The following is a 10,077-nucleotide window of genomic DNA, read 5'->3' as shown; positions in this document are numbered from 1 at the left end:
TAAGAAAGCTTGGAGGCACGGCATATACATCTTGATGTAAAATTAAATAAATAAAATACACAAAGTTTAAATAAAGTAATCAGCAAACACTGTGGAACCAAATAAATAAGAAACGAATGTTTAAAAAAACTTCCGGTCAATAGGCTTTTCAAAATCTAAAATATTGCCAAACAGGTGCCTTTGCATTTCCTTTCTAAACAATCTTCTGCCATCGTCTTTTCTTTCTCACCTCACTCTTGTCAGTCAGCTCGACTCACTCTCTTCACGTGATAAATAAAATCTGACTCCTGCTCCGCGGTGCACTGTCGTTCGCGCACGGTTCGGCACGCTGCATTGAGTGTTTAGTTTTTAAAAGTATCTGTCCTCTAACTGAACTAGGCTAAATTATTTTTGTTACTATAAAAAAAATCTAAATGACGGTGGGGGGCGGTGCCGCGGTAGGCAAATGACGGAACCGCTGTTGCTGCTTAACACCGGTATAACCGAAAACATCGTCTATCGCAGCAAGCCTACCCTGGAGCACAAAACCAGTCTTAAGTCGCACGGGTATATTTGTAGCAATAGCCAACAATGCATTGTATGGGTCAAAATTATCTTTTTTTTTAATTATTATTTATTTTATGCCAAAAATCATTAGGATATTAAGTAAAGATCATGTTCTATGAAGATATTTTGTAAATTTCCTACCGTAAATATATCAAAATGTAATTTTTGATTAGTAATATGCATTGCTAAGGACTTCATTTGGACAACTTTAAAGGCGATTTTCTCAATATTTAGATTTTTTGCACCCTCATATTACAGATTTTCAAATAGGCTAGTTGTACAGAATCTCGACCAAATATTGTCCTATCCTAACAAACCGTACATCAATAGAAAGCTTATTTGTTCAGCTTTCAGTTGATGTATAAATCTCAATTTCAAAAAATGTACCCTTATGACTGGTTTTGTGGTCCAGGGTCATATATAATTTTTATTTATAATTTATAACATGTACATTTTGGTGGTAATTGTGGGGGTCATATAAAAATGGTATTTGTCTTTTGTTTTGATGTTTTTCAGTAATGGCTTCTTTCATAAAGGTTTCATGTGTTTCTATGCACTGTTATTCTTCTGTGTTAATAACAGTTGATGCTGCTGCTCTGGAAATCATTTATGGCTACAGAACTGATTTATTGTCTTTGAGAGGTCGTTAAAAACAGGTTCATGCTGACTTGACATTGAAAACCGTGTTAAGTGTCCCTGTGTCCTCTGAGCAGCGCTCTCTAAAATAATCTGATTAATGACTTATTCATGATGGACGTTTCTCATTTCTTTAACAGGTGGCGTGTGATTTAGAGGAGAAAAGCGCACGACTGTCCTATATGATGTGCATCGATCAGAGACGCTGTGTGGTGAGTAGTTTTGAAATTGAGCAAGACATTTGTCCTGTATCAGTGCTTTAGTGATTTAATGTTGAAGATTATTATGATTAGAAATCAAACAGAGACAGCAGATGTATTTTCTGCAGATGTTGTCCACACAGTTTAAGTTGTATTAAACCCGGAACATTCCTTGAATATGTTGTGGATGTGGTTTGTGCTCTCGAGGCCTTTATGAAGATGATGGATGTGGTTCTTTGAGGATGGTGTTGTGGCTGAGATCTCACGCTTGGATCCCCGCTGTGTGACGGTCTCAGAGGAGCCTGTTCTTTTGCCTCTTACATCCAGACAACTTAATTGGCGCATGTCAGGATTTATAGATGGAGATTAAAGGGAAAACCCAAGTTGCATTGCATGGAAAAGCGTGAGATCTGCAATGTCAGCAGCGAATCGGATTCGGAAAATTAGTTTGTCACTACAACATTATGAATTCTAATACAATATTAATGCATGTTTATCACGGTGTGAGTAATTTTGTATTGTTAGTGGAGTCTCAATATAGTTATTTTTTGTTAGAAATCGAATGAATAAGTAGTTAATGTATCAAATAACCACATAAGACCCTAATTTGCATAATCCAGTGGCTGATTTACTTTGCAAGTGTTTATTCTAATTGGGAAAAGGCTCATTGGAAATATGTGCATGTGACGACATTTCTGCTAAATGATATTGCATTGCTTCTTGCATGTTTTGAGACCCAGATGTCAAATGAGCGGTGCTAAAAGCATGTTCAGTTTTATCTGAAACAGATGAACAGTATCTGCTGAAATAACAATGCAATTTCATTTTGCTTCAAGTCTTTGTGCTCTTTTTTTTGTGACTTTAAATGCTCAACATTGCAATTGCAATGCTGTACCAGGTGAGCTTACAAGCAAGTTTACTAGGCCTATGTCAGAACAGCCAAACATCTAGAGCTAGTTATGTGATGCAAACATCAAAATGTATTAGTCCACAAATCATGCACTATGAAAAAAGCATTTTGAGGTCATAACTAGTGGTCGCCAATGCCGATATATCGGCCGATATTTGGCATTTTTCAAATATCGGCATTGGCCGATGCGTTCGTGGCGGGACTTTTATTTTGACGGCGCTGAGAATGGCAGTGCCTGAGCACACAGTGTTCACATTCTCCCTCTTGTTCGCTGTTGTTCTGTCTAATATGGATAGATGTCTAATATGGTCTAGGATAGATGTCTAATACGGTCTACTAATCAAATAGAACGGTTAAACAAAGGAATTAAAATGTATACAAAAAGTATTATAACGATTGCTTTTATATTATTAGTAATAGAAAGGCAAACATTATAATACTTTCTTGTTTGCCGTCAGCATTCAGCAAATATGAATTTATATAATTTAAACAAATCTTTGAATGACTAATGAGCATTTAATTTCACAAACCTTGCAAACTTAGTCAGATCCAGCTGTGTGATCTTGTGAAGTGTGCATTTGTATCCTGCGTGATCGCATGTTCTCTGGGTGGCGGTCGATCCGTGTGAATTGAACGCGGACAGGAGGAGAGTTCAGCTTCACTGAGACGCGCGATCGACAAACTTTAAACTAGTGATTTCAAATTAAGCTGTGCTGTATGCATTTGCCCACTGCCATATTCATGTCATTTCCACTGTGTGCTGTATGTAAAATGAGTATTACCTTGGCTTTATTTGAAAAAATATGATTCCCAATGCACACAAACTTCCCAGAATACTGAGTGCCTTGTTGGTTACAGTGTTTACTTCCTTTTTAATTATATTTTTATTAAATATTTATTTATTTGTGATATACTTTGTCATCTAAAGTATAAGTATGTTTATTTAACATAATAATTTTTTAATCCATTTTCAAATTATTTAAAATTTCTTAAATATCAATTAAAATAAATCAAATTATATCTGCTTTATATCGGCCATCGGCCACCCTGGTTTGCAAGATATCGGCATCGGCTGTCAAAAAAAACAATATCGGTCGACCACTAGTCATAACATAGTATTATGCATGAAAATAACTCTTTATTAATAAATATTCTGCCACTGTAATTATAATTTTTGTGAAAAAGAATAAAAGCTATTGGTGTTTTACTGCTACTAGAGTTTATATCAGCAGGAAACTGTTGTGAATTGTAATTATAGGTATGTTTTTGCAGTTATTCAAAATGTAGATGACAGCACATTTTTCCAATGAGCAAATGTTGCTCAATTCTCAGTTGATTGTTTGAGCCTTTATGAGATTTGAACCCAGGATCCTTGAGTTACCAGGCCAAGGTTATGAATCACTGTGCTAAAACACTTCATTCATATGCTAATTATGATACTATCGCAAATTAATTAGGTGTTAATGGTAAAATTAATTAATATTGATATCCAGTTTCTATTTCATGTCTTCTCTATTATGAGGGTTCTTACATCATCTAGGTTTTGGGGTGATTTGAAACATCTAAAATCAAATCTATTTTTACTTGAATCTTAACATTTCCTGCAATTATCATCTCAGTGGTTTTGTTAAGAACTGGGTTTGATTATCTAATGTCTTTATCAATATTCAGTTGTTTCAGTTTTTAAAGAGCTTGTACGTTGATTGAGGTTTAACAGAGGAAATCTCCTATTTAACCTCCAGTAACCTCGTTCATCTCCTGAGATGGCCAGTATTTTTTGAAATGCTAAAATCACATCAGCATGCAAGCTGTTCTTTTACACTCAGAAAATACGAATCACCGTGAAGTGGATGTTTTTTTTTTTTCAGATTAGACGTGCCCAATCCAGCTCCTGGAAATCTTTCCCGCTGAGTTGCAGGCCTCCTGTAATTTTCAGGCAAACCTGCGGAGCTTGATTATCTGGTTCTGCTGTTTCATTGGAATTGAAACTGAACGATGAAAGAACATGATGCTGCCTTAAAGTCAATGCAGAATTATTGTATTTACAAAGTGAACAGCACCACAAAGTAAAACAGTCATTTATATATTAGATAATACATTATTATGGTCATAGATGTTTCAGTTTGCTTCAGAATTGGGAAAAATAAGCGATTTTACAAGGGAACAAAAAGTTATATTTACATGTAATCTAGTAGCCCTGCTGAAAAATAGCTTAAACTAACCTAAAGTGATTGTCTGGTCTCCCAGACTGGCCAAACGGGTCTGTTTTGCTGGATTTAGATGGGGTTAGACCAGCTAAACATCAGCTTGACCAGCATAAACCACCTTAGACTGGTTTATTATTATAATTTTTTCCCCCCAAGTAGTCATCTTTGAGAACGAGGAGTGTTTTTTCTATCAGAAAACAAAGGTGGTAAGGCCACGTTTGTCTCAAAGAGTTTATACGTGGGTTTCCATCCGTTCTAGGTAAGTATCTCAGATGCTTGTCTATTATAGTATATGTAATCAGTGTGAATAAAGTAACATTTGCACCCTGTTCACTTTAAGGAGCTGCCGGCTAAAGGTTAATTGCTTTTGCTAATGTTATTGAAGCACCCTTCTAGAACTGGGTCGTGTGCGCTCCTTACAAGATGGCCTTTGTGGAAAGAGCGGTGTCTAACTTTATTCCTCAGAAGATTGAATAGAAAGTACCTCGCTCAAGGTACTGTTTCCTGCATTCGTTGTCGTAGTTTGTGCAGAAATACAAAATTATGTCATTTGCTCACCATCATGTTGTTCCAAACCAGTTTGAATTTCTTTTTTCTTTGAAAACAAAATGACTCCGTCTGAGGCTTTCAAACTTAAAAGGAAAGAGATGCAAAAGTATCATAGATCTAGTCCATAATACTTTTAACGTGAGAAAACAAAGAAACAAAGTGCACTACTTTTATGACACTTTTGAACTTCTTTGAAAAATATTCCACAGGAGAAAGAAAGTCCTGCAGGTTTAGAATGAACACACGATGACCGAATCATTTTTGATTAATCTATTCCCTTATTTCAAGGCAGACTTTGCACTATTTTGTTTACAGCATTGTGCTGAACAGACCAGCGTCTGTGTGCATGGCTGCAGCGTTGCGTTAAATAGGCCAGTTGTGAATGAAAATCGATGGTGGCGCTTGTGCTTTTGTTTACTCATCTGAAAACGAAGGACTTAAGTTTGCTTGCAGAGCCAATTTACTTACAGATCTTGTGCAGCATGCGGATTAATTTAATTTGTCTGAATATTTGGCCACAACAGACCAAACCACTCGGTTTGATGTTTAATAAGTGAAATAAACAAATGCAGTGATCCACTGATATTCATCTGTTGATGAATCTTTATTTACTTTGTAGATGCATGATGCAGTAAAAAGCCTTTTTCTGGCCTGGTGCATCATGTGAAGAAGGACACACATTTTCAGAAATGCTAGTTTTTTTTTCATCCATCAAAAACATGACTCACATTTGCTAGTGAGTAAACTTCATTTGAAAACAAAGCTTGAATGGTTTGTTTGCTGTGAGTAATTGTGTAAATGTGTTTGTTTGGAAGCAGCAATATGTGACTGTGGATACGGATGCAGCCACTGTAGAGAATATTATAGTTAGATTTATTATTTAACTGTAGACCTTCGCAGTGTACATTTGAAAGGTTAAGCTATATAGGAGCCAGTTTTATTTGATTTGGTCATGTAGCAGTTAAGATTGTTTAAGTTATTGATATGTAGTCTTATAAAATTCTTTACTTGCATTGATATTCTGACATCAGTGGAAGAAATGAATTAATAAACGAACACCTATGATATATACATCCATTCTTTCCTTTGTTTCATAGTGTTGCCTTAAACATACCTAAAAATGACCCATCATTTTTTTTCCAGAATTGTTTAAATTTAGTAATGAGGTTCATTTTATGCAAAAGGTTTATATTTTAATATTGCTTTCATAATGCATGCACTGTAAGACATTTTCAAAGTTGTAAGTAAAACAAAGATTATTGGAGTAGGTTTTACAAGAAAATACTCTTTCAGTCTACTTCAAAATTTCATATTTAATTCACCGTCACTTGCCATTTCTTTGTGATTATTTGTGAAATTTACTAGAATTTCTGAGCCATTCATTTCAGTGTGGTAGAGGTAAATGATTTATTTTTTTTTTACTATAGAAATATGAGATTAGTTTTATAAACCATTGCCATTAAATGTGCCTAAATGATCTGTATGTTTTACATTTTTTTTCACACTTTTGCTAAAAATGTTCAGATTGTTGGTAGGTTTTGCTCATTAGAGTTTTTGTATGTAAACAGAGGCTCAGATTCTGATGCAGTTGCATGAGTTTATATCACGAAGCACATCTGTGCTCATGGTCACCCATCTGGACGGCGAGTCGTGCATATCCAGGTCTGACAGATTCATTGTTCTGTGTGAGAATCCATGCAGATGCATGCATAACATTCATGTTATGTTGCAAATGCAACTATGAATATAGTCTTGGCTAAAGAGCACTGTTCGGTCTTGCACAACATGAGTGACTTTTGATTCAACGTTTAATGTCATATTTAACACCTCTGCCAGGATTCGATGTTTAATTAACTGCAAGTATATTCTTTATTCCAGAAAAGCATTCAATATGTGCTGGTTGTCGGTGGTGAAAGGGTTACAGCGGTGAGCGTGAAGTGCCCCGTCAGTGAACTGGGCTCATAACCTGTCGGTGCGCTGCACTCTGTCTGACCTCTCTGCGAGTCGAGGCCGCTAACCATGCATGAAGCAACATGAATTCCTAATGAAATATTTAAAATGGTTTGGAAAATCGGCTCCCTGTTTAAGTGCTTGGAAGCATTCTCACTCTGACTCTCTGCTTTTGACACAGTGGAATGAGAGATTGTTTTTAAAAGCACTTGTGTTGCTTTGAGGCTGGGTGTTTATAGTAAAAAAAAAAAAAAAAATCTATTTTCCAGCTTCTATGTAACTCAAGGGACCATTGAATGTAAAGCAGGAATTCTCAAACATTTTTGATTATATGAGCCTTTTTGACTTAAAATATTTACTTTAAGTCCACCTGAGATTTTAAATTCATGTTTTAATAATTAACAACACTTTTGCATGTTTGATATCTTTGATATCGGTTAATGGTCACAAATAAAATATTGAATATTTGTTATAAATATTTTTCATATTTGCATTTCAGAGTTTTAGATTTTTTGATTGATTTATTTTTCATTTTCATTTTTATGATTTTATTATTAGCTGTTCACATATTAAATTAATTACTTATTAAACACTGAATCCCATTTTGGAAAACCCTGATTTAGAAAAACCCTCATTTCAAGTAGATTAAAATATTTGATTCAAGGCATAAATTACAGTAAGTCTATTTAAGAATTAAGAAAATGATTGTAAATTAATCTATGACAGTTTATTGGCCAGATAAAATGTGCATTAAAAGCATCACAGTGCTGTTTAATTTATATCGCCAGTGCAATCATCTTTAATGTTTTGTGATTAATAAATATAATTTATTACATTATATAGTCATTAATTATATAAATAATTAATTATATTTGAATATAATATTTATATTTAATTACAATTGCTGGGTTTGTCCCTATTTTACCCAGCACTGGGTTGTATTTAACCCAGCATTTTTTAGAGTGTATAATTAAATATTGCCCAGCACTCAAAAGCACACACCTGAAAGGTTCAATTTTGAAAGTGTCATTACAATTGAGCATTAAATTAATAGATTGCATTTTTAAAAATGCAAAATACATTGCATATTGAAAACTCATCTCCATAAATTCAAACGAGTCCATCTCCAATATTAGCTGAGGAATATTTCCAGTGACATTTACTTTTTGACTGGACTAATATAAAGTCAGCTCGTATTAAAATCACATGAGAATGAGATGTTGGATGCAGTTAGATGGAGGTGAAGGTGTGTTATGGGTGGTTAGATGGGAATGCAGTGAGACAGCTCCGTCCTGTCGTCTCTGGTTTCCACCCATGGGGTTAAACGCCCGTGGCAGCGCAGCTGGAGGACTGGCATCGTTTCAGTAGATCTTGGAATAGACGTGTGTTTCTGGTCATATAGAGATCTCAGATGTCACTGCAAACTGACGCTACTTTGATGATCGTAAGGTTTTTTAGCAGCATTTTCAGTCTTAAACTAGTACGACTGTTCTGGATTGTGTGCTTAAAACTTCTGCCGTCTGCGTTCAGTTCGAATGAATGTTTCCTACATCTTTCAGCATTAAAACCACACCAGACTAATATGAGACTGGTGTGACATTACTCTGTGTGTATGTAATCAAGTCAGACTTAAAAGAAATATGCAAACTGATGAAGTTAATAAAGAGTGACGACTCAATTTTGAGTTAAACGTTATTGGGTTTATGGTTTGACTATAAGAGTAGCAATTGAATGAAAAGTGACACTGCCCAGTATTTATGTGATCATGCATTTATTTAACCTTTTGCAGTATGTGTAAGATATTTAGCACCTAAACAAGATATAATAATGTCACCCATCGCATAACAGACTCTGTTCCTAAAATCTCATGTTTCCTCCTCCAGCATCAGTGAGTGTTTGCACACGTTTTATGAGTTTCTCTGTTGTCAAAGTGACGAAACTGGATCTCAACATCAGAAAGTCACTGTGGTTGAGAAGAACTCAAACTTCAAAAGAAGATGTGCTGAGCATGCTGGGAAACCAAATAGCTTAGAGGGTGTGTAGGATTTTTCAGCTATCACAAAACATACAAACAGACGCTGACACTCGTGTGAGTGGTAGAAAAGAGTGTCTTTTTAGGCATTAGTTTGTCATGTGGAGTATATGTACAGTAAATTTCTGGCTGGTTTTAGAGGCATAGGGTTAGGTTTAGGGTTTAATAACCCTAACCCTAACCCTAAACTGAGAGGTATTCAGACAAAGACCAGCAATCCAGTTTCCACAAAAATATTAAGCAGAGAGGTGGTTTCCAACATTTATAATAAGAAGAACTGTTCAAAAATTTAGAGTGATTTCTGAAGGATCATGTGACACCTAAGACTGGAGTAATGATGCTGAAAATTCAGCTTTGATCACAGGAATAAATGTGAAATATATTCACATAGAGAAGAGTTATTTTAAATTGTAATAATATTTCACAATATTAGTGTTTTTCTGGATTTTTAATCAAATAAATGCAGCTTAAATTGTCAATGCAAATAACTGTCTATTAAAAACATGCATAACGTCTAAATTAATATATATATATTAAATATAATTTTGTAAACTGCATGAATTATGAACAAAACAGCATCATGTATTTATGCATTGCTTAATACAGAGCCAAATCGCCGTTCACACAGATTGCGTTTAAAAACATATGGGATGCAGTGAAATGAAATAAACCTTAACAAATTCGTGTCGTGTTTTTGAAACGTTTAAGCATGTGACACCTAAGACTGGAGTAATGATGCTGAAAATTCAGCTTTGATCACAGGAATAAATGTGAAATATATTCACATAGAGAAGAGTTATTTTAAATTGTAATAATATTTCACAATATTAGTGTTTTTCTGGATTTTTAATCAAATAAATGCAGCCTTGGTGAGCAGAAGAGACTTCTTTTAATACATTAAAACATCTAAATGATTCCAAACTATTGACCAGTAGCTCTGAGATGAATCACAACATAAAACATCAATTCAATGTAGGGCTGGGCGATATAGCTAAAAAATGTATCAATGATATAATGTTTCATATCGTTCGGTATCAATAATTATTG

The 10,077-nt window shown here is 34.8% G+C and overlaps 1 protein-coding gene across 1 annotated transcript in view; it reads left to right on the top strand.

Annotated features, from left to right (window-relative positions):
• Window positions 1-1,337: 1,337 nt before the first annotated feature.
• LOC107663124 (kelch-like protein 29) overlaps window positions 1,338-10,077 on the top strand; it is a 133,933-nt gene continuing 125,193 nt past the window's right edge. The window contains exon 1 of the mRNA XM_016453284.1: window positions 1,338-1,394. The gene's annotated coding sequence lies outside the window, so the exon portion shown is untranslated. The remainder of the gene's footprint in view (window positions 1,395-10,077) is intronic.

The sequence above is a fragment of the Sinocyclocheilus anshuiensis genome, unplaced genomic scaffold (genome assembly GCF_001515605.1).
Source record: "Sinocyclocheilus anshuiensis isolate Anshui unplaced genomic scaffold, SAMN03320099.WGS_v1.1 scaffold767, whole genome shotgun sequence".
In the NCBI taxonomy this organism is placed as follows: Eukaryota; Metazoa; Chordata; class Actinopteri; order Cypriniformes; family Cyprinidae; genus Sinocyclocheilus; species Sinocyclocheilus anshuiensis.
This window is presented reverse-complemented; position numbering and strand designations above follow the sequence as displayed.